General features: G+C 39.6%; 1 protein-coding gene across 8 annotated transcripts in view; it reads right to left on the reverse strand.

Annotated features, from left to right (window-relative positions):
* The window catches only part of Gish (casein kinase I gish), a 59,344-nt gene that overhangs the window by 24,572 nt on the left and 10,865 nt on the right, over positions 1-23,907 (reverse strand). Inside the window, exon 1 of one of the 8 annotated variants that reach the window (XM_072006962.1) lies at positions 2,990-3,099. The exons of the other annotated variants lie outside the window; for them this stretch is intronic. The gene's annotated coding sequence lies outside the window, so the exon portion shown is untranslated. Of the gene's footprint in view, positions 1-2,989; positions 3,100-23,907 lie in introns of those variants that run through there. 8 annotated transcript variants of the gene reach the window in all.

Below are 23,907 nucleotides of genomic sequence, written 5' to 3' on the forward strand. Positions count from 1 at the left end.
TCAACGTGTCTTCGCTCGTTCTCCATCGCATCGATGGCCCCTCCGTGCGTTTCGAGTCGCCTCTCTATCGGGCTGTTCCCGCAATAACGACGCACGCGTGCCACTCCATATCGGACGTTGGTCACACTTCGGCCGTGCTGTCTCTGTTTCGCCGGCCTCCTCTTTCCGACTCTTTTCTCCCCTTTTTTCATAACCCACTCCCTTTCCCCCTATCAGCGCTTTTTCTCCGCTGCCATCAGCCACGAGCGCGTGCCGTTTATTCCATTGCGTTATACAACGAGTTGGGAACTGTATACACCATGCAAATCGAATTCCCTCTCCACGGTCATCCAACGATGAGCTACCCTTTGCATTCGGATGTCGCCACTGTTGGCGGTATTTGAAATTTATTTTCCAAATCGATCGGTACGGTAAATATTCATTAACTCAAAGTCGCATCGACTAGTCGGCTGCGCCATCAGAAAAATATATCGACCGCGAAGGGTTAAATCTTGGTCGAATTTTCTCGAGTATGCTGTTAAAAAAAAAAAAAGTATCTTTCCCCCCTTTCATTATGTACGATTTTGAGGCGAATATCTACGCGATACGGGAGTTCGCGAAATGAATTCACACAGATGACCATCGACCGTGAAACACTGCGATGCTTTCATTTCGAGTTCCGTAGAGTAATACACAGTCGACGTGTTTTCCTTTTGCAAATTTCAGAGCAAGATATCCTGAGACAGTCTGCTTATTTTGGGGCTATAGATTGGTTATTAGGTCGGGTAAAAAGTTTTCTCATTCATTTTAGAGAACTTCGGATCCAATTTTCGCGGAAGCGAAACTTCATTAAGCAAATGGAGGGCTTGTAAGAAAACGAGCCACGTTACATCTTTTGGCTTCCTTCATAATGTCATTTAGTCGTCATTCTGTTAAAAAACGAGACGCGCAACATGAAGGAATCGATAATATAAAAAATGATCAGTATTTTGACATATTTTGTAAATATGTACTCGGGAATTTCGTAATACTCGTGAATCGACACGAGAAATTCTCGCGTCTCGCTCGTTATCAGTTATTGACAACGATACGCGCACATGTGTGATATAAGTATGTACTCTCTGGAAAAATAATTAAAGTTGAGAAAGCCTGGCGCAACGCAACGATGCGTACCAAGTTCGTTTCAAGGTGCGAACAAGTTCTCCCTTTGACATTACATTTCCAAAGAAAGTGACACGATTTCATTCGTCGGTTTTTTCTGAAACTAAAGAAAAATTAACAAGACCTCGGGTTGACCCAATAACATTCGAATCCTCCCACTAACGTTATTCAGCATTGCAGAAAAAGGTCACTCGAAGGAAAAGTATAGAAGATCTCCTACGGGTATTTCATTTATTTAATTAAAGTTATCTGTAATTTATTTTACAAGGTTACGTCGCCTGACAAAGGAATTTATCACTATTTTCGAGTAGAATTAAAAGAAAGGCTTCCCCACAAACTCGATAATTTAGAGGGAAAAATCCTAAAGAGCTCGATCGCAGATCTATCGTACAATTGAACTTCGCTTCATCGTGTTACGAGCAGCTAGCGGTTAAAAAACAAACAAATATCCCGCGACTATTCTATTCGCTACTAGGAAAAACTCGATACGAGCGAAACGAGCAGCCTTCCGTCAAATTTGTGACGAATGTTAATCCAATTTCGAGAGATCGTCACTGTCGAACGATTAACGCGGTATGCGTTTAATCGAATTCGCGATTAGGTGCATAGATACTTCCATTGAAAATAGCTTCGTTCGATTGCTTCAAATTCAATTAACGTATATATACGTCATTACATAGGTGACTGCGATAATTCGTGGAATCATGTGAAATTAATTTTCGTAGTTCAAACTATTTAACGTATCATATATTGAAAAGGAGTATGCTGGATTTTCTTGAATTATTCAAATGACAGAAAATAACGAGATATTTTATTTATGAGACAAATTGACACGAATAATTTAAAGAAGACACGTTAGCTAGGACATTTTAATTAAAGAGTATTGTATAGCACTGTGTCATCATCAAACGTAACGCCTGTTGGCAACTAGCAAAGGTTATTCAAAGTAGTAGCACGAAAACCAATTCATAAATTAATTCATTACAAAGTTAACGTCGGCTAATAAAATAATACCGGCGCTTCTATGCACAAAATAATTAAAAATCGTTCATTCTCCTCAGATCTCAAATGTCAGGCGTTCGATGCAAAGACCTACTAGCAATCACCAATATGCGTAAATATATCTGCTATTATACTTATTTCCTGACAATTGAGTAAAAACGAAACTGTTTACTAACTATGAACAACTGGATTCGTAAGATAATTACAAATTATCTACTCACAGAACGCAGATACTGCAACCAAAAAGCCTTAACATCGACCTATACTCCACAATCGATATACAAAATACAATCGTTTCGTTTCTCAATGTTTCTCAAACATCAGCTACGAAACAAAAACTGCCTGCACGCGGTAGCAACGGGCCTGTGCGTTTCCATAGTTCGTTGCACGAAGCGAGAGAAAATCGATTCCTAGAATCTATCTCACAACGACGACGCCAAGACTACGCGAACGAAAGGAGGAATTTCGAAAGTGTGGCAGCCGACGAAGGACCTTGAGGATCCCTCGTCGAGGATCCCTTCGACCGTTACCAGGGACAGCTGTCTGCGAGCAATGCCGCGAACCACCATAAAGTGCGGCTTGGTCGACGATTCACGACGCGGATGGTAACAAATGAACGAAAGAACCGACGACAGAGAGCAAGGAGGAAAGAGAGAGAAGGTGGAAAGCCGCGCAGGTGTCACGATCGAGACGAGTCTCCGGTGCACGTTGTAGCCTGGCTTGCACTTTGTGCGTTGCACATTTCCCCTTCTCTCTCATCTACATTCCCTCTTTCTTTCTCTTTCTCTTTACCTCAGTGGTCTTCTCCACTGTATCGCGTTGTCTTGTTCTAGACGCCATTCCCTACCTTCTAGCGTTTCTTCCTACACCACATGAAGCCCCGTTCACACGGTACCTCGACCTCCAGGCTTCCTAGGCTGCATCCTCCCGAACCAATTGCCACCAGGTCAGGGATGAAAAGAACGTTCCCCGAGTTTAAATCCCCTAAGGATTCTACAGTTCGATTTTCCGAGTTTTCCTAGATATAAACGTCTGAAGTAAAAGTGATATTTAATGCTGTTTTTGTGTTGTTCGATGGCAAGGACTATCAACGCGAAGACAGAAAGCGAATGGCAAACACAAAGCGAAGATAGTCGCCAGAGACTAGATTTTGTTGCAGAAGCGTCTAAAGTTTGACAACTGGAATTGATACATAAGTTATTCAGAAATTAAACTCATCAACTTCGTTTTATGGAACGTTCGTTAACTTTACTGCCAAAGTACACGAGTAATGTTTAGCGTTTGGATAGAAACAGGTTTTGTTATAATTGGAGTGCAGATTTCTATACATTTATGGGAAATTCAAAGATGCGGAAAAATGCATAGAGCGCAAACGATACACAGGAATATGTAAAATAACCAAAGTATGTGAAACGAATCGCTTCTCAGGTCCTGCTTTTTCAATATCATTTTCATACAATTTGCCTAATTTACATTTTCTAGATAGAAGCTCGTTCATTTATCCCACCAGTCGTATAGAATATCTGACAATTCTGACTATAGTCACAGGCCACAGGATGTGATCTTAGAAAGGAAACTGGCAATCATTGGACGACGGGATACCGAACGAGCTCCCATACCGAAAAATATGCCAGAACACGTGTTGGCGAAGCCCCAGAACATCTTCGAACCGAATCCTTAGGATCTTATAGTTCAATGCGCTCCGAATGCGTCACGATATGTTGCGCGTGAAAAGTTTCTCGGCCGCGAGCTGCCGGTCGTGAAACAGGCAGAAATTCACGATCTTCATTGAGCATCGAGCGAAAAACGTCCTGACGTTTTCCGCGAATAACGGGCTCGGCAGCTCGCGCGGAAGCTGTTTCTGTCGCGACGTGAATTCGAATGATCTGACCGTCCTCGTGCAAATCTGGAATGCGCAATAACGCTGGAGACGGCGTTAGCTATCCGTGACGGAAACGAATTCCAGCCGAATCGCGCGGCGAATCATCGTGAATCGAAGCGCCGAATGGAAAAGCACCGAGACGATAATAAAATTTCATTAGGGATATCGCGTTGATAGGATCTAAGCATCGATATGCCAGTACGCGGTAATGATATTAAAATTTTGTTTAACGTCATCTTGTCTTAATCGCGTTTTGCATCTAGCTAACAAGATCTGCGGAGCTGAGTAAAGACTTTTTGTTCGATGTAATCTCATTGATGACGAAGCACTTGCTAGAGTGTCTCTTTATGACTATATGACAGATTCGGACTGATAACTTGTCGTAGGGTGGATTGTTCAAAGACTAATAGATCGAGAAGGAATCGTGAAAAACAGAAGATTTACAAGGGTTTTGTCGTTTAAATCTTTATTTAATTTAATTTAATTTATATTAGAAAAGCGCAGCGAAAACAGACTGTGGTCTATGTCAATCGAAATAAGTTAGGACAATCGAATTACAAATTAGCTTGATGAAGGCAGTACCCGGTTTAAATAGAAACGAATTTAATTCGATGACCGAAACCATGCAAGTCGTTAGGTTAACTAATTTAGTAGAAAGTTGCGAGACTCTTTCCCGCTAAGCAGATATCTATAGATAATACCATGGCGCGATAATTGAAATGGCCTGATGCAAGTTACGCGCAGATTCTGAGCTGGAACAGAGGGATACATAATCGCGTACGAGGCCATTACAAAGATCAAAATACAAAGCGAGCTTTGTGAAACGCGCTCCTAGATAGCATGGAATCACTAACACGTGGCCGGTTAATTAAACCGATCCAATTAGCAATAGTAGTAACTTGTTTATACTAAGGCAATTAGTCGTTGATATCGCGTATCCAACTATATTTTATCGCGAGACGAGACGAACGAGAACGAGAGACGAACAACACGACGAAATTGCAGACATGTAATTTCCACTTAATCCAACGAGAAGGGGGAAAAGCAATCTTCGTTTCGTGTTAATTGATATCGAAACTGAGTAACGAACCTGTCGGTTGATGAAGTTCGTCGTTCAGTCCGCAACAGTTAAGAAGAAACAACGTTCATCGGTTACATATCGAACGAAAACGTCCAACTACCAAGCTTTCCTCCCCAAGCTTTCGTTGAAACGTAGTTTACCCACTAAATTTCCGCCAAATCCGCAACGAAACTCGTCAATGTCGCTAGCTATCAATGCGCAACGGATAACTAACTAAATTTCCTAACATCCACGCATCGTAATAGAGAAAGGGACAGCCGATATTTCTTTCCCCTAACGTTCAAGATACTACACGATCAACGAGATTATGCTTAACTACGGATGATGCACCCTACGAGATCGAGTTCGTCGCTAATGCACGTGGGGCGGACCCGAGTGCTAATTAAGCCCAATCTGTGCCCATTCTGCCGATACTACTACGGTGAACGACGTGTCAGTTTAATGTTTGGCGCCATCGAGGCTCATGTACTATCACGGAATCTACGTTCCCGGTTCTACAAATTTACAATTGAGTCGAATCAGTTGAGTTAAATTATAGACGCAGCAAGGGGGATTTCAAGATCAAAGCTAAATAGAGGTCGGATCAACGTTAGATCAAGGTTAAATTGAAACTAAATAGAAGTAACAAAGGAGGCATAAACCTAGAGAAAACTATTTTTTTTCCAACCACTAGCTTCGATTTTCTTTGTATTAGATACTTTGCTGAGGTGATTATTGAAAATAATGAAATTAAATTTTATTACTAAACCCAGCATATTTATATATTTATGGCAAATTTAAACGTATAAAAATGAACAGAATGCAGAGATATTTAAAATAAGACATGCACATATGGACATTAGGTATAACATATCAACAGATGAATCTCTAACAATATACGCAATGTATTTATTACCATGCAACCTGTCTTTATTAAATCGAAACCATTACGTATCAATATCATGATCGTGTTACTTGATCAAAAGTTATCTTGATCAAAAGGCAGATAAATCAAAATGAAAATACGCGATTGAAGGTAATAAAGATATAAAAATGAACATATAGATATTATCCTCGTTTCGATCGAAAGACGCGAAGAACATAAAAGTTTCAATTGGTCTGTGTCGTCAAAACGATAATCGATATCTCAAAAATGGGAAATATACATACGTGGAAACATGTATCGAAGCATAATCAAAACCACAAAACGAACGCCTCAATGAATACAGACAGCATTACTTTAATTATTCGTTGCATCAACAAAGCCTGCAACCTGAGGGCTCGACGATACACGAGGGCTTCTCGAGGTTCGATTTATCGATCTTCCATGGCCTCTTTTAACGTTCAAAAGTCAATTTCAATGTCGCGATATGACGTTGCTGGGACGATACGACAGAGCCTATCCACGAATTTTTTTGTCGAACGAAATGGGTAGTAATTATGAAATGTCGAGACTTTAAAGGAGGAACCAGTGTGTAATTAAATTCGAGATAATTACATTTTTAAATTTATGATCAGACAATGAATAATCAAGAAGAAAAGCTTCACAATCCTGTCGCAATAACGAGATCTATATTCTCATTTTTCATCCCTTTTTCCCCTTTTCTCTTCTATGATACGCTTCAAGAAAATACGCTTGAAAAACATACGAAAGCGCAATGTTAAAACATCTCAGATATTCGCGGTTTCCGTTGGTAACTGTATTAATTGAAACGTGTATTTTAATGATGCTGTTATTGTCGGCTGACACGAGCGAAGATAAAAGACGACAAACTAGAAAGAGGAGGTGCGTTATCGATTTACCTTCTCCCCTTTTTCTTTACGGCCGCTCTTTGCATCGCAAGCCTTTGATCTACACCACGGGTCTGCGCTAGCTTGACGTAATTAATGAGAATAATGGTGGAGTAGAGAGGTGCAAGTATAGTTCCGTGTCCAGTTCGAATAATGATTAGCAATTACAAAGTAGAGCTACTTCCGGTTAAGATACTATCGGAACGTCACATCGAAGAACAATCGTCTCAAAATTGTCGAGAAACTTCGAATGTCCGTCGCTTCCGACAGTTAAAAAGATTTCACGTGATCTAAACTGATCCGGACGACGAATCCAGACGAAACACGTCTACAGTAACGTGAATGGAACAGCGAACAGGAATAAAAACGCGAGCGACTCGACCTGGATATAGACTCAAGTGTGAAACACACTCCTCTATAAATGGCTAATGAAACAGTTAATTAAAAAAGACGGAACGTCTGACCACGATTTAACGGCTATCTTCTTCCTCCTACACCAAACGTAGCTTAATATCTACCAACACGGAAAGTTGCCGCCGCTAAATAAAAATTCGGAAACGAGTAGAAAATATATCGTTTCATCGAGACTATTAGCGCTTAACCAGAAAAAAAGTCCTTCTGAAAACGCGGTCGCGAACTCGCTGCTTTTTTACGTGCAGATAAAAAAAATCACTGCTATCTCGGCAACTTATCAACGAGTAACGAATCGACCTGCAAACAAATTTTCAGTCGTAACGTAAAATCCCGGTGATCGCGTATAACTTGGTCGTCGGTTCATTCCATCAATCACGTATAATCCCGATCGTCCATTGTCCTACTCCCTTTCGACCTCTCCTCCTTTTTTTTATTTTTATTATCATTATTATTGTTGTTGTTTTCACTGATTTTCCTTTTTTTATTCGTTTCCAGCGTTGATATAACGGAAGCAACAGGTTCGACACTACGAACTGCGGCGTGAACTGCACCGACGACAGAAATACGCTTTTTCAAAGGGGGGCGGCGGTAGGTTCGCGTTGGTTCGCAACGCGCGCGCCACACGGAGCCGAGAATGTAGGCCAGAGTGCGGAGGTAATTTCGAAAATATTAAATCAGACCGGCCAGTTGCCAGGCAATCGGCGCGGGACGGTCAGACGATCGACCGCCGTAGACATAGGTTTAGACGTAGGTGTGAATGTAGGTCAGGGTACCAGCACGTGCAGCCGGCCCGCGAACAGGCAAAAGAATACACGTCGTAAATGGGAAGTTCGTTCACGAGAGCCACTTTCGGCCCACCTTCGCCGCCTTCTCACCACCCTCAGTTGCCCTCGAGTGTTTTCCCTTCGACCTCGGAGAATTTCGCGGTACCGTCCGCGTCGAAACCTTGACGAAATTCACGCTTCATTTCAAGGACCTCACCGACAGCGCTCTTGGATTGCAAAACTAATCCCACCCTTGCGGGAACCACAGGATCGATAATACCTAGCGGCACAGGGATAAAACGTTGTTCGACGTTTCGATCAACCAACAGCTTGTTTTGTTGCTAGGGAGAGCTGTACGTACGTTTAAGTCTATCCCAAAATCTCTCCTCTCCTAGCTATCCTGTTCGATAAAGACTGACGTGTATCCGAGAAGGTTCCCCAGGGGTCTGGCTGTTGCGAATTCTCAACTAGGTGACGATCAATCAGGTTGCAACTGATCGGTTGATATCGCGAACCTGTGAACGCTATTAACACTCATGGTGCAAGTACATTAAAGATACCGAATAATGTTATGTTTAGTTGATTTATTTGCACACTGTAGTATAACACGAAGAATATGAAGCTCTGATGAAGACTCTTTGAAGGCTAGTCAAAGAAGCCACGCCTGGTCTTTATATGCTAACTCTTCGTTCCGGGGTTGTTCTTCTCACCATGGTTTTTATGGGGGTAGGAATCTATTCCTTCCAATCTTGTAATTGTGTACCCTCATGGGCGCATCTCCTCTGGTGTTGCTGATTGATACCAAATGTTTACTTTAGAGCGGGACCATCGAGTACCGAGGCTGCTAATTAGCCTCTCTATGAGATCCGCATCGTCAAGTTTACAATTTGGCAGGTAGGAAATTCGGATTTTCCCAAAAAAGGCAGATGAGCTGTCCAAGTCATAAACTGACGACATATTAACAACTTTATTTGAGTATTTTCAGAGACCGTAGGTAGTTAAGGTGTATGGATATTTTAACGATATAATACTGCCGAAGAAATTAATTGCCATTGAAGACTTGATCGATAAATTGTTCAAGAAAAATGGAGCATATTGTACGAAGTACTTTATTAGGGTCTTCTCGACGAAGAAAACTTTCAATACTAAGCATCAAACTTACAAAGACAATAGAAGAATATTTTAATAATAAAAATGAAGAACTTTTTCCAGATAGGCGGAAGATAATTATAAACAGAAATGGATATTGTATCGAAAAGTAATTAATGGAAATTTCAGTTACAAAACGGTCGATCTCTTTCTTTTTAAAAGATAAAAGCGAGAAAATCTTTCGAATAACCCAATAATTTATGCTCGATGAAACGAAAAGGGCAAGAAAGGTGACGTTAAAATACGAGATAAGTGTGACCATGCAGTTTAACAGAAATTGCAAATTGTAGATCCGCGTAAATCTAATCGTTTACGAGCAATTGAAAAGGGTCTGCAAGATTACGAAATACGAATCTATGACTATTATACCGATTAACGACATATACTCCTGGTAACCTACAATATTATTTTTCTCATAAACTCAAGGAAGGAATATTTAGATATCGTTAGAAATAAAATTTGAAGCTATCACGATTATACTTAAATGTCAGACGCTGCTGCAATCCAGGCGCCACGTTCAATTATCAAATGAAATTACTAACCCAGGGTAAACCTTTTTAACGAGTAATCTTCTTTCGTCAACTCTTTCCTCGTACAATCTACGACCAAGGCTAATTCAAATATCTCGAACTTCATAATTGGCAATTTTCTCTGGAAAAACTTATCACCTATTTCCTATCTCTGTTTTCATTTATATTTTGGATTTTACACCAACAACTGTAAATCACACCAGATCTAATATCGCGGATACAGTGGCTCACGAAAATATTCCAGTTGATCAAAGAGGCTTCTTTTAGCCTCGGTTAAAAATCGAGTCGTTTGGGTCATTGCCCTCGATTGCTTGTTCGCAGACGGAAATCGGTTCAGATAAAATTAACAGCGAATCAATACGTCGTTCCCGATCAAATATGCTAAAAAAGTTTCTTAACGTCAACGTGATCGACATACAACTCCAAAATAACAGCATAATTCACGATGGAACGGCTATCGATCGTTCGGTAATTTTTCTTCTTAAACTTCCAGTGATAATGTTGCCAGGTCACAGCCATTACTTTAAATAGAAATGTATGCTAAAAACAGAGCGTTCGATGGAATAATCGATACAGGATTTTCACCTTTCCTCGACTCTGGGCCAGTTAAATTTTCATAAACTTCACCGAAGAGCTAGAAACACGATTGTTCTCAGTATCTTCGACTCGCAATGTGGAATACATACATCTTTCAAAAGCCGGTATTGAATTCCACAGGGCTTAAGATCCTGTTAGACGATCGTATTTGTTACCCGACCATCGTTGGATTGGCATGCCAGCGAAACACCTTCGTGGTAATGTAACCTTCGAATATACGTGAATCAAATTTCGAAAGGATCTGAATCTGCTTTTTCATCTTCGTCGTTGTAACTACGACGAATTGAAATTTCTTCCATCTTCCTAGCTTAGCAACTATTAGATCGCCACTCGTAGGTACATATGAAACGTAGCTATTAAATTTGACTGATTAAATCTTGCCACGTCGTTGATTATCAGGCCGATTTAAGAATAGAAGTAAAGATAGGTATAAATAAAACATGAAAGAAAAAGAAGAAATTTGCTATACGTGACATATTGAATGTTAAGAAGATTTATAATCAAAAATAAGAAGAAATATTAGAACCTCGTTGAAAAACATCGTGAAGAAATTCGAATGAAGAAAAAGTGATGTAAATGTTGCTGGAAATATAAATTTAGCAAAGTTTAAAGGCGTTATCTATTTCAGCCAGACAACCTTTCGATGTATGAATTATTCTGAAAGAAACTGTGAACAGGGAAATGATAATGGCTGCGCGTTCTATAAATTTTGAATTCTAAAACTGATAATCTTTAGAAATCTCGAACAATGAAGCTGCAGACGTGTACTGAATCATGAACAAGCTCCTTTGATTAAATACAATATTCTCTGAACAAGCTACATACAGTCAAAGTCTTATCTAAGAAAACGACGTTTCGTATTCGACATTCACCCCGATCTATCAACGATCAGATGTCGTTTCCGCGATTTGAATTATTCCGGTTATGAGTGTTGTAAGAATTCGATTTTTCAATTTGAAAATTCAATAACGGTACGTAATCGATGTGGACGATCGCGTTGCACTGAAACAAAATCGCCATTCCCTTTCTAACAGGCACCTCACTTCGTTAAGTTAAATTGTCCACGGGACGAATTTAAGCGGTGTTTTTTCTCAGATACTTTTAATTATGTTTACGATGGAACGGCAGTGACGCTAATTAAATGCAGATTGATAAGGCGAATGGATATTCGAATAGCAGGATGAGATCCAATTAGAGAGAAGTCTCCAGACGGTTCAATTACACGTGAATCTGCGAGAAGCAACTCTTATTCAACGATAGCTAACGTTTAACGTTATAATATCATCTGACGTATTAAATTAATAGAAATTATTAGCCACGAAACAATTGCTTCAAGCTATACGTTTCCACGTTAATTGAGCAAAGTTTTATAGTTAATTGAACCGAGGTTCGTCACGTTCACCTTTTATCAACCATCGATAAATTTCCCTTTTTCTTTTTCGATGTCGAAACGATGAACTTTAAGCCGTCAAGGTTTAATGTTGCGTTAACGCAATATTTCATTCTTTAAATTTCGTAATTATAGAAATTTTCACTTAAGGGATGAGCCAGTTAGCAAGTTAACAGCGCGAGCAATTACAGAGAATTACAAGAGAATTTTTATTCGCGAAAACATGTCAGAGAACGTACGGGAAAGCGGATTATACGGACACTTATGATACTTCACATTTTTCCTTGGTCGACAAAGCGTAGCGTGATGCTAGCACGAAAAATGTCTTGCTCGTGTTGACATTTTGATCTCGAATGCACGGTGCGCGCAGGGCCGACCCTCTTTCTCGAGATAAAATTTCAGTGGAAGAACCAGCTCTTGCAAGAGACGTTAGGTTCGTGAAGTGGCTCTCGATGTTACGTTTTAGGCAATAAAAATGTTGTACGTTTTCGTCGTTTTAACATGTCGCGTGTAACAAAGAAAAATACGAGGGAAGGAGAAACGAAGGCAAGGTAAAGGTAAAAATAAATAATACAGGCAGTCGGATTTTATTTCGTCGAAATACTTAGGTAACCGAAGTAATAAAATTAGGAGAAACGAGGCAGAAGGAAATTGTATAAAGTTTCCTGTACGCGCCCTTAATAAATTTCCATGAAAATTAGTTTCTAAGTGGCGAAGGAAACTTGGCCGTGTTCAACTGACCCTGTTAGAGGCGGAGGCAATGAGGTACAATGAGAAAGAAGGTGCTAAAAAGAAACCCGGTTTTATTCGGTTCAACATTATTAGTTCCCGGAAGAAAAACAATAGGAAAGAAAAAATGAATTTTAGAATCTTAACGAGGTACGGATAGATGGTCGAGCTCGTTCCACTCGAAAGTGAGAGAAGAAAAAAAAAACGGTTCGACGTTGATGAATTTAACGACCGAACGATACAGCGAAAGTAAAAGCAGAGAAAACGGAGGATTTTCAGGATGGAGAATTAACAAAAGAGAAAGTATAAGGTAGATATTAATTCCATAGACTTCTAACTACTGCTATAATCTAATCGGAAGGAAGTGATCAACGTGTCCTCGTTTTCTAGATACGTACACTTTTTTCCACTTCCTGTATTTCTATCTTGTCTATCGAAACTAGAACTCGAATAAAATCAAACGAATCACAGTCTAGAGTTCGCGTATTATCGAACAAGACTCGTAGAATGGCAATTGTTCTGCAAGAAGATTCCAACATTTCCAACGGAATTTAGCTGTCGAGACATTTGCTCGAGTAATAAGGCGAGATACAGAGAGCACCGGGAAACGGGAGACACAGTGTGAAAAGCGTCGAAGCGAAAACGCCGCCAGTTGAAAGGAAAATAAAATTCAACGTCGTTGTTCGTAAACAGCGAGATAGCCGAGAAACGACAGAAATCCGTCGAACTCGTGAAAATTAGAACACCGACAACGAGATCGTAAATACAATAGCATGCTTGACCTTACGCTAGAACCGTACGCTGCGTCTTTCTAACGAAGTTCTTGACCTCGATGGACCTTCAAGAATCGATACAAGTAGATTTTGCATTGAATTTGAAAAAGAAGAAGATAAGACGATCTATAGTTAGATCCTAGCGACTTGCAAATGACTGATACGATATCGTAATGTGTATGTATTTTGTGTTAGCCAAGGACATATGCAGTTTCCCTGTCCGTCGAATTCGTATCACTTAAAACTTTCAATGTTTTCCAGTTTTACGATAATATTGAGAAGCGTAAGCGGATTTTACCAACGAAGTTTATCTTTCCATTTTTTCTCCTCGTTTCGTCTCTCATATCCATCCACGATATTTCGTATGCGCTACTTTCATATCCTCGTTATTTTACTAAATGTTCTGAATTTTAGTCTTGAAATCGGGTAACGAGATGATCAAGGATAAACAGATTCAAGACGCTTTCAATAACATTCGAGTGCTAATTATAGAAATACGGAGATATGATGTATGTGATCATTTCTACTAGTATTATATAATATCTAATATCTAATAATAATTTGAATAACCAAGGACAATTTACAATTCATGTAAAATAATATAGCGTGTTATAGTCAGAGGAAGAATATTTCTGTGATTCTAATTCGATAATCGGGAAATGTATAAGCTCCGATGGCCATGGAAACGATCGAATATCGTTTATTTAGTTTAATTCGATTGGATATACGGTGGATTGAAGAATTTAATAATAGCAAAGGGGATCGCGCTATCGTCGAGTCATCGACGGCTTCTTCGGATTTCACCAAGGATTCCACTTCCATGACATTAATCGAAGGTCACGAGATGCGCACAACATGCCTGAATCAACGAAAGGTAAAGTTTACATCGCGTACACCGGTCTGTATATCCTCGTCTCGCATTAAGCATCAGCTGGATAGTGTAAACTACTCGTGACGACTTGTGTACAGGACGTTCCAATGACTCTGTCACCAACCAGCTGTGCTCGCCTCTATTCATAACACGAGCGTCCATTTCTTCTTCTCTTTTTTTTTTTTTTCAATTCCATTGTTCGACGACGCGTGCCTCGACATATGTATGTATTATGATTCGTTTGTATACAGATTTTAAAGCTCCCTTGATCCGTGTAAACCGTATTCAAAACTATACGCGGATAAATCGCTGCAATAGAGTTAGGGTTATAAAGATTGATGGAACGTGAACGAGAAAAATTTGAAGAAATGTTCGCAGACTCGTCGAATAAAACGAAGTTTCAACGAAAAATTTTATATTAATTTAGTAGGCTCTAATTAATAGGCTCTTCACAAATACGATTCTACGTATATATTTCTAAATACATACTTGTGATTCTAAAATCATATTCACGAAATCTTCCGTTCTAGTTAAGAATTGAAACACTCGTTCCACTTAACATTTCCGTGGGCGCAGCATTTTTTTGTGAAAAAGTAAAAATTTCAACGCAATGCATATTAAGTAGGATATATTTTTATTTCACTAAGATAAACCGTTCTATGACTTCCATCATCCATGTTCAGAATATTTTATGAAACTAATTTGTAATATGAATTAAACTTTACTTAGATAAAATTCGATAGATAGCAATAAATTTACGTTTTTAATCTAATCTTTCTCTCTTATGGCTACCTATACATGTATATGGGCACACTCTAGAAATAGGAATATATTTCCACGTTAATTAACAGGAGGCATAATTCCCACCACCTATGAAAGGGCTAAAATTCACCCTGCCGTATTTGTTTTGCATATCGTCTGTATTCTACTACACCAAAACTGCACGAACATTTCCTTCACGCAATTATCCCTGCAGAAGTTTATCGCTCGAACCCGGAACTATGAATAGCCCTTTACACCGTGATAAAGTTCGAGACACAAGCGCTAGCAGTGTCACGACATCATAATCAACGTAAGGGAACACGAGTGGAACACCCTGTATACAGTTAGCAACTTCGACAGCCAGAATTCTGTGCGTGCGCGTTTACGTTTAGAAGCCGAGGCCGACTTTGGCTAAAGAGGCCATCGACGAAGACCTCGGTATTATGTACTCTCCGAGACGTATGCGTGCGCGTGCAAAAAGCTATTCGCTCGTTGACAAAGCGAGTACAACAGGGCCCCAACGAAAGAGCGAACGAACCAGTCGAGCAACGATACGCTTTGTTCGTTTGGCTTTTCCCTCGAAATCTCTGCCTCTTCGAGCGAAAGTACTTGCTACGAACGCGTGAGTTTAATTCTTTTATCGAGACCCATGGTGTTTATTTCACGAGAGAATGAAATTTAATAATGCCAGAATTGAATCGTTGGTTCGAAGGTGTATGCAAATGAAAATCACTGGCGACGAATTTGATGAATCACATTTTAAAAGTTAGTTAGATCGATATGATATCTCATCTTGCGAAAATTGTCGTTTTATTTAGATTCAAGATAAAATATGTATATTTTTGCCTCTCTCTTGACTATTGATTGTGCAGAACTTCGTGGTTTTATGCATATTTAATTAAAAGACGTATCTTTGGATCTGAAGTAATCCAATAATGAGATAGTTTCTTTCGATAAAAGTCAGAAAATCAAGATGAAGATATTCTTGTGTAGTTTCGAAGCGATAAAATGTTCTCTTAGAAACGGATCTTTTTCTATCCCATCTAGTTTAAGCCTGTTTTATCAAGCACGAATGACGAAACAGCCATTGTAGCGATAAATTAAATGCAAGGTGTATCCGGAACGGTACAAGAAAGGAAGAATAAAAGACAAAGAACGCGAAGATGCCTCTGTTATTGCGACCCAATAATAGCGACGGTTAGTTTGTAGTTTCGCGACGCGGAATACGAAAATATTTCAAATCGAGTGGTATTTTTAGATCGTGGCTAGCTTCTGCATATACGCACAGGTGCATCGAGCGAGTGCAACAAAAATCAGGAGGAAATTGCTTCTCGTGAGTCAGAGGGGCGTTAAAAATATCGCTGCTCTTTTTCCTTTCTTTTTGCTCCTTCTTCTTCTCCCCTCTTTTTTAAAAGGTCGTTTCGCAACATATAAAAGAAGGAACAAGCGAGAAATCGCGTTGAACTTTTAATTCGAAACACTCGTTTCGAATGGTAAAAGTACCTGTGAGAATCTAAACAAGCTCCGCAGCGAATAAGAAGTAAAAGATTCGATAAAACATTTAAGTAACGGCTACACTTTATTAACAAGCTTTACAACGTGCCTGCTTAAAAATATTTAAAGAAGTATTTCCCATGTAACTGATAAAAATAATTAATACAGGAACATTTTAAAGATAATTAATATTTGAAACAGTTCCTTCCCTTCTCTTTCTTTTGTTTTTTCTACTCAGTCCATTCCTTTTTTCCTTTCCTTCAATATTCCCTCCTATTCTTCCTTTCTCATTCTGTATTCTTATTTCCCATTCATCGTTCTTCTCTTCTTCTCCCTCTCTCTCTTTCTCTCTCTCTCTCTTATTCCTGTTGCAAAATATAACAATTCCTCCCATTCGCAAAAATATGCACGATATTATGTCCAGTTTGGTATTGGTAATTCCATATATCGAATATCCACCGAAAACTTACAAGAATTATAAATATATTGAAAATAGTTTTTTAAAAAAAATATCAATCGTTTAAAATCGTCAATAGGAAGGATGCGAATGTTGCTGATCCACTATATGTGACTAATGAAGATAGCTTTACCACAAGTCTATTAAAAATTATTTATAGTAAAATCTCGCGTATATCTGTTAATTCAACCTTAATCTCTTAAACGAGACGCCATCCCTAAACGTTTTTGCAATATCCTTCTTGCTTCCTTAGTAAGCTCCAAGAACTACCGGCCGTAGAAAACCGATATCACCCTGCCAAGGATCTTAGAGTGGCGCCAAGATAACGATCGTTTCACCGTATCATCTTATGAATTATTCTATAAAAATTCCATGACCTACGTTCATCAATATCGGATACTTCATATGCATACGTATGTAATCAGGGAATCACGGGAAAAGGGTCACGATGATCCGATGCAACAAATGAAAGAACAGCGTAACAAGCGCATAGGAGCAACGAACATTTTTTTCTCCCTCAATTTCTTCCTTTTCTTTCTTTGTTTTCTTTTTTTTTTTCGTTTGTTTTTTTTCTCGTTTGAAACGCGATAGTCCCGTTAATCAGAGCTAAACGCACGAACGACCTAGTTTTTTCCCTCTGCGATCAAACGTTTTACCACGATGCTTGGGTAGAAATTTAAACAATAGAGGGAATATCAAAACCGTCTGGCGGACACAGATAACCGACCTCGAACGCGGCTCTACCCGATACACGTAAGAGGATAAACCGATCTTAATTTTTCGTAACAATAAATCCGCCAGCTTAATTGTTTTCCTATCTGCACGTTCCACATAGTGCGATTATTTGTTTTGTTGCAAAACATCGCGATAGATAGATTGACAGATAAAAAGAAAGTATATTGTTACTAGAATCGACGACTCTTTCCTTCGTTCTTTGAGCGTTCTATTTCTCCGTAACGCACACCTTCTCCGCGAAACGCATTCCCATCACGTTCCGCCACTTGGCTTCTCGAGATGATTACGGATGTAATCGTTTCTATAACGTTATGTATTTGCAACGACCTCTGCACAATAAATCCACCGACGACGCGCATTCTCCCCCGATTATGTCATAAAGTAGAAGACTCGGTGTGCCAAGTAGTCTGCGGTAATAGCGAGAATTCTTGGAATGTATTTAAACATAACCAATTGACGAGAACAAACGATTAGCTTAAACAAGATTTCATGCCTTCCGGTTACTGTTTGTATAATTTCTTTATTCCATAAATCGCGAAATAAGAGTGAAATTAACAAGCGCCAACTTCCGCTTGTTTCTTCGCTCTTTTGTGATTCATCGAAAACCTGGTCTTTCCAAACAAAACAAATATTCCGGAGAATTACCGAAAATACCAAAAATCGCATCCGTGCGAGTTAATTAGAAAAAATAAATGTAAATTTTGCGCGACAATCGCGAAACGGACCTACGTTATACGTACAATGATACACGTAAAACCATGTTCAGAGATGTTAATAAAGCTAAAAGACGTTAATAACATTTTTATAAGTCCAATCCGCTTTCTTTTTCATAACGACTTACATGATATATCTGACGGTAGAGTGGGGATGCGTTAAACAGAGAAACGTTGGAGCACGAAGAATAACATTTTCGTATAGAGGCAACTTGCCTCGGTGAAACTGTGGAATCTCTGCCAGTACGCACGGCCAGACGTAAATCATTGTCAGCAGCATAACTCGATAAAGGGGCACAAGTTAACATCGGCGGAACCAAACGACGACGAGCAAAAGGGAAAGAACTGATCGCCGCGCGGTTCCACCGCATAGCTTCTGACGCCACGCGATGTTTGCTGACGCCTTTCGTTTCACACGTGCACGATAATACGCAACCAGGATTCGAAGAAAATATGGAAGGCCGCGATAGTCGCGAAAGAAAACAGGAATATTGCGCGCAACGGATGGTTCGATGCCTGGTCAATATCGACCGCGATCTCCTCGAGTTTTCCGCCAGAAAGCATTTTCTATCGCGAACCTATGCTCTCTGCTAGTCATTCGATCGATTTGCGTACGTATTATCGTAAATTTTACATAACATTCCTCTCTTTCTTATAGCGGTTTCTTTAGCTTTATAGTATAAATAGCAATTCATGAGTGAAAAAGAGCAGATTTCTTAGACTGTTTATAGTTGTTGTTTAGCAAGATAAGAACCGATGCAACAAATAACTAAAAAATATACTGGAGATCTGATCGTGTTTTAGTATATTTGCATCTCTGTTCATTGTAAGATATCGTTATCTTCTTTTCTTTTCTTTGCAAAAATCAAATGTGGACATTTCACAGTCAGTTTAATTGTATTCATTATAGGAATTATTATTAACAAATTAAGGGCTAACATTGCTGTAACGCAACATTTCATTTGCAATTTTCTTTCATCAAAATTACATAACGGAATTCTATTTTTTTTTTTAACATCGTAGCTGTGAAAACTTAGATTTTATAATTTTATAAAATTTAAAAAGAACGCAATATATGTAACATTCTGATAAACAATCGTTTGATACTTAAAGCTTCAAGCCGAGCCTTTCTTATCGATTTGAATTTGCTATCAATTCCAATATTTATACGCGATAAATAATTGCTCGATTCGTTATATAAATAAATAAAAAAATAAAATCTTCAAATAAATAAAACACTGGTATTTTCATTATCTCCTCGTTTAGCGAATGATGAAGTGCTTTCAACGAAAGGGTGGCTGAGAGGGCGTCGAACGGAATATAAATAAGGTAGGTAATATCATCGCGATCCTCAAATTGTTTTGATGCTTCTAAAGAGGCAGTTAATTAACAGAAGTTGATTCGTCGCGTCGAGAACAGCGTCTTCGAGCCTCGCCACCAATTACCAACCTGAATCTCTTGAACAATACAACCGGGGAAATGCGTAATCGTGGCAAACCATGAGACATATCAGACCAGACAGAGCAAATACGAACGCGTTTGGAGAGCACGAAAACGTTAATCCACTAATCGAGCCGACCAAATACAGTGTAACCGATCGTTGTTTGCGAAATCGTCCGCCTCGAAATGCTTTATAAACAAGCGTTTCTCTTCTTCTATATTTTTCCTCGAACATATACACACATCTACCATAAAAAAGAGAAGTAAATACATGGCAAAACGCAATAGCATCGCGTGTCGTTGAACCTTGAAGTAGCAACGAATAGCCTGATGAATCAACGATAACTTTGATTCGTTGTTTAACCCTGCTACTACTCAATTCTCGATTTTTACATTACGAGCATTTACACTCACTCTTGTTTCAATAAACAAAAGTTCTTTGAGGCGATATATTATGCTATCGACAAACACTCTGTCGTATTTTTCTCAAAGTCAACACGATTGGCTCGTGTATAATCCAAAGTATACGCTGCAGGGTTAACAATACGATACTTGCCAGTCCCGTTTCATCCGTCCTATCGGTTACGTAACGATCAGCCAAGCATCGACTATCATCCGGTACTTTATCGCCTGTTTCGCGCTTCCTATATCCCCTAGCCAAAGAACGTCTTGGCTGATCACGAGGCAATTAACGAGCTGCAGCAGCGAACAGGTAGACGATTCGAGCCACGGACACGCGTGTGACACTGTTAACATCTCGCGTGGGTCAAGTCCGAGTAGTAGCCGAAGAAGTGGCTGTCTAAAAATATATCGCGTTTCCGTTGCCGAGTTGGCGAAGAACACAGCCAACCCACACGGGCGTAAAGAGAAGGGAGAGACAGAAAAGAGAGGAGAGACAGCCAGGCAGGCAAGCAAGCAGGCAGGCAGCGACAAGGCAGCGTTAAAAGGACGTTACACGGTGTGCGGCTAGTCTAGCCGGATCCGGGGCCGAGTTCATTTCACTTTGCAGTCATCAGGTTCTCCTGAGTCACTCGAGCCAGCGAGTCGGCCAACCAGACAGGTTGCTACCTGCCCTCCAACGTTTCGTACGGCAGTGTGCGTGCTATTCGAGTTTGTGAACGTGTGCGTTTCCTTTGGCACACGGCTGCAAGAATTCATCGATGCCACCGGCCGATCAGGACCGGTCGTTCGACCGACCGAACACTAGAAAATTGCAACCGTGACGACACGACGCGAAACGAAACTACACGAACCAACGAGACGAGACACGACACGATACGAAACGACGAGGCGACGAAGCAGCGCTGCTTGTTCGCCGACGCCATAAGGGAAATTAAGAGTCAGCTGTGTAGCCGGTGTGAATCAGCTGACCGAGACTCGGAATGTTACCGTGTTCGGAAAGTGGATCGCCGGAGGATCGGTTCGTCTCGATATCCCCCTCCTTCCCCGACGTACTTCCTTGTCACTCGAAACTGCCTAAAGACACGGGCTATACCGTAGAAAAGCTTCAAGGAGAACCGACCGAGTTTCCTTTGGCTTCTGTTTACCGGTTTCGAGATAAACGCTCACTCTACTCCGCACAGAAGTTTAGGGAAGTTACGTAATTATAGCGTCATGCGCCGTAATTGCTAGAATATCGGGTAAATCGAAGAGAGTTCGTGTAACAGCTTTGTCAAATGGTAGAAAATATGAAATGAAAAATATGTATATACAGCGTGTCCTATAACACATATATAAGATCTACTTCGACGATTGATTATACATCTGAAAAATAGGATGTATATTTGCATGTCGCATTTGTACATTAACGTGTACAGTAATATGTATATTAATAAAATGAAGAAATTAAGAAAAAGAGGAACCGATCAGTTTGGCTTCTCAGAGCATATCGTATTATTATCAAAAGAAAGATACGTATTCTAATCTCAAGCTCGAATCAAACTCTTTGTGCTTCTAACACGAAAAGTAAAGGTGGCAGGGTGTGGATTTAGGCAAATGTCGCACCCTCGAGAGCGATCGATCAATTTTTCGAGAGCATGACCGTGGGAACAACAGACACGATCGACCCCCTCAGGTATAACCGGAAGGTCGGTTTTACGTACACCGCTCTGTAGTCTACAGTTTGGAATTTCGTACTTCCTGTCCCCGAACGAGCACCAAGGTTCCGGCCAAATAAAGGACAACCAGCTTGTTCAACGAACGCGAGAAGCCTATTTGAAACGCTTCGTACGAACTCTCGTTCGACCGGTTTCACATCGACGTTTCGTGAACCAAGGAAAATGGAGTATCGTAACGAGCAATTAATACGATACGCGTTCGCTAGGAAAATTAAAAATAAGAATCGAGGCTAAATAATTTGTTCGTAGGAACGTGTATATATACAAATATATGGGTCAAGTCATAACTAAAAATTATGGAAGATACAGGAAACTTTCATTAGTCAAAATTAAATGGTTTCGAATAGCGCAGCACGTAGCGTATTACGTCTAAAAGATATATGATACACGATATGACAGATATAAAATATAATGGAAGAGATATTTCAAAGGTTTTAAGGTCACTACTACGATATACTTTTAAATAGATCTGGATGTTCTAACTTTAGATATTTTAATTTTAGTTTAACTTAATTCTCTAAGGTATAATAAACGAAGAAAGATGAAGGCAAATCATATTTTCCATTCTTTGTAAAAGAGCAGTTGGGAAATTCAGTACACCTACGTTGTCGAATAATTCCACCGTCGTCATAACTTTAAAAATATTACTCGTCATAATATTAAGATATTGTGCGTCTCAGCGGTTATATCTTTGGCTTCTACAAAACTTCATCAACTACATCGTTAGAACTAACAGGTTCTTCCCGCTCTTAGCTACAAACTTTATACATTAAGACAATTCTTTTTTTATCAAAAAGAGCGACATTCTTGTGATCTTCGTATAATTAGGCTCGATGTTTTTCCTACCTTTTGTACGATAAATTTTACAAAATTAATATCAAAGTACCTTTTAACCTGATTCGTTCTCCATCATAGATAGCTTTCTTTCATCTTGATAAAGCAACAAGTTACTTTATTTGAATCTTCCAACGCTACCGCATCTATGCAACTTCGACGAATTATTTCTCTGCTCGATCCTTGCTGGATTAATCCAAATGCAAGGGATATCCTGTATAACGGTCCGTCGATCAGAGTGCATTCTATATAATAGTTGTGATAAAATTGGCAAACAAAGTTTCCAAGAAGAAGTTAAGAAACGATAGTAGCTCGTTCGACTTTGCTAAGATTTCGAAAGCTTCCCGAGATATACACCGCGATCGCTTCAACGGCTTTACACCGCAATGACGTCAGCGCATCAGCTGATCGAGTTTTCCAACAGCGGTATATTATTACGACGAAAAGAAAGAAACAAGTTTCGTCGGGTCGTGCGCTTCTGTAAGTTCAGAGGTAGAGAGTGATTACCACGGCTGTACGACTGTTACGACACGTATAACACGAACACACATGCGGAGCCCGCAAATAACTGCCGTTATAGCTGGCTCTCGTTTCTCCGACACGCCGAAAGCGGAAATCAATTCAACGGTCGTGTTAAAGAGAACCACATGGCGCCTGAAAAAAGTAATAGGACTTCCTATTCTAAACGGACCGAATCTTCAAGAAACTGTAAACGTTCTCCGATAACAGCTGAAACCAAAAGTATTCGTTTTATGAGTATCTATCAACGTCGCTCATATTTTCATAATGTTACGCGAGAACGATAGGATTCGTATGGATAATGAGTAAATGAGAAGAATGTTTATGTTAGAATATTAACAACGAGTGAAAAGATATTTGGAGAAGGCACGTGGGAAGAATGTATTTTGTGCTTGCGAAAGCACGCTTAAGCTCTTTAGATATGAATTTTTCTTTCATCGACGAAGACGTTAATAGGTTTTGCACGCATCTAGTAGAAAGTTTGAATAAGATTTCGTACGATTTAAATGTTTCTAACAAGATAATAATATAATGATACAGGAGGAGAATTCTCAACTTTTTTATAACATCGAAATAGACATGAAAATATTTCTGTACCGCTAAGAAAAACCGTGTCTCGTACGTAGGAATTTAAGACTATACATTTAATTAGGTTACTGTCATATGATCACTAGCATCGGTTACTCAGAATTGAGACGACCGTACACGTTAACATTGACAATACTCGAACTATCGGATGATGAA

This window comes from Bombus fervidus, chromosome 7 (genome assembly GCF_041682495.2).
Source record: "Bombus fervidus isolate BK054 chromosome 7, iyBomFerv1, whole genome shotgun sequence".
Taxonomy (NCBI): Eukaryota; Metazoa; Arthropoda; class Insecta; order Hymenoptera; family Apidae; genus Bombus; species Bombus fervidus.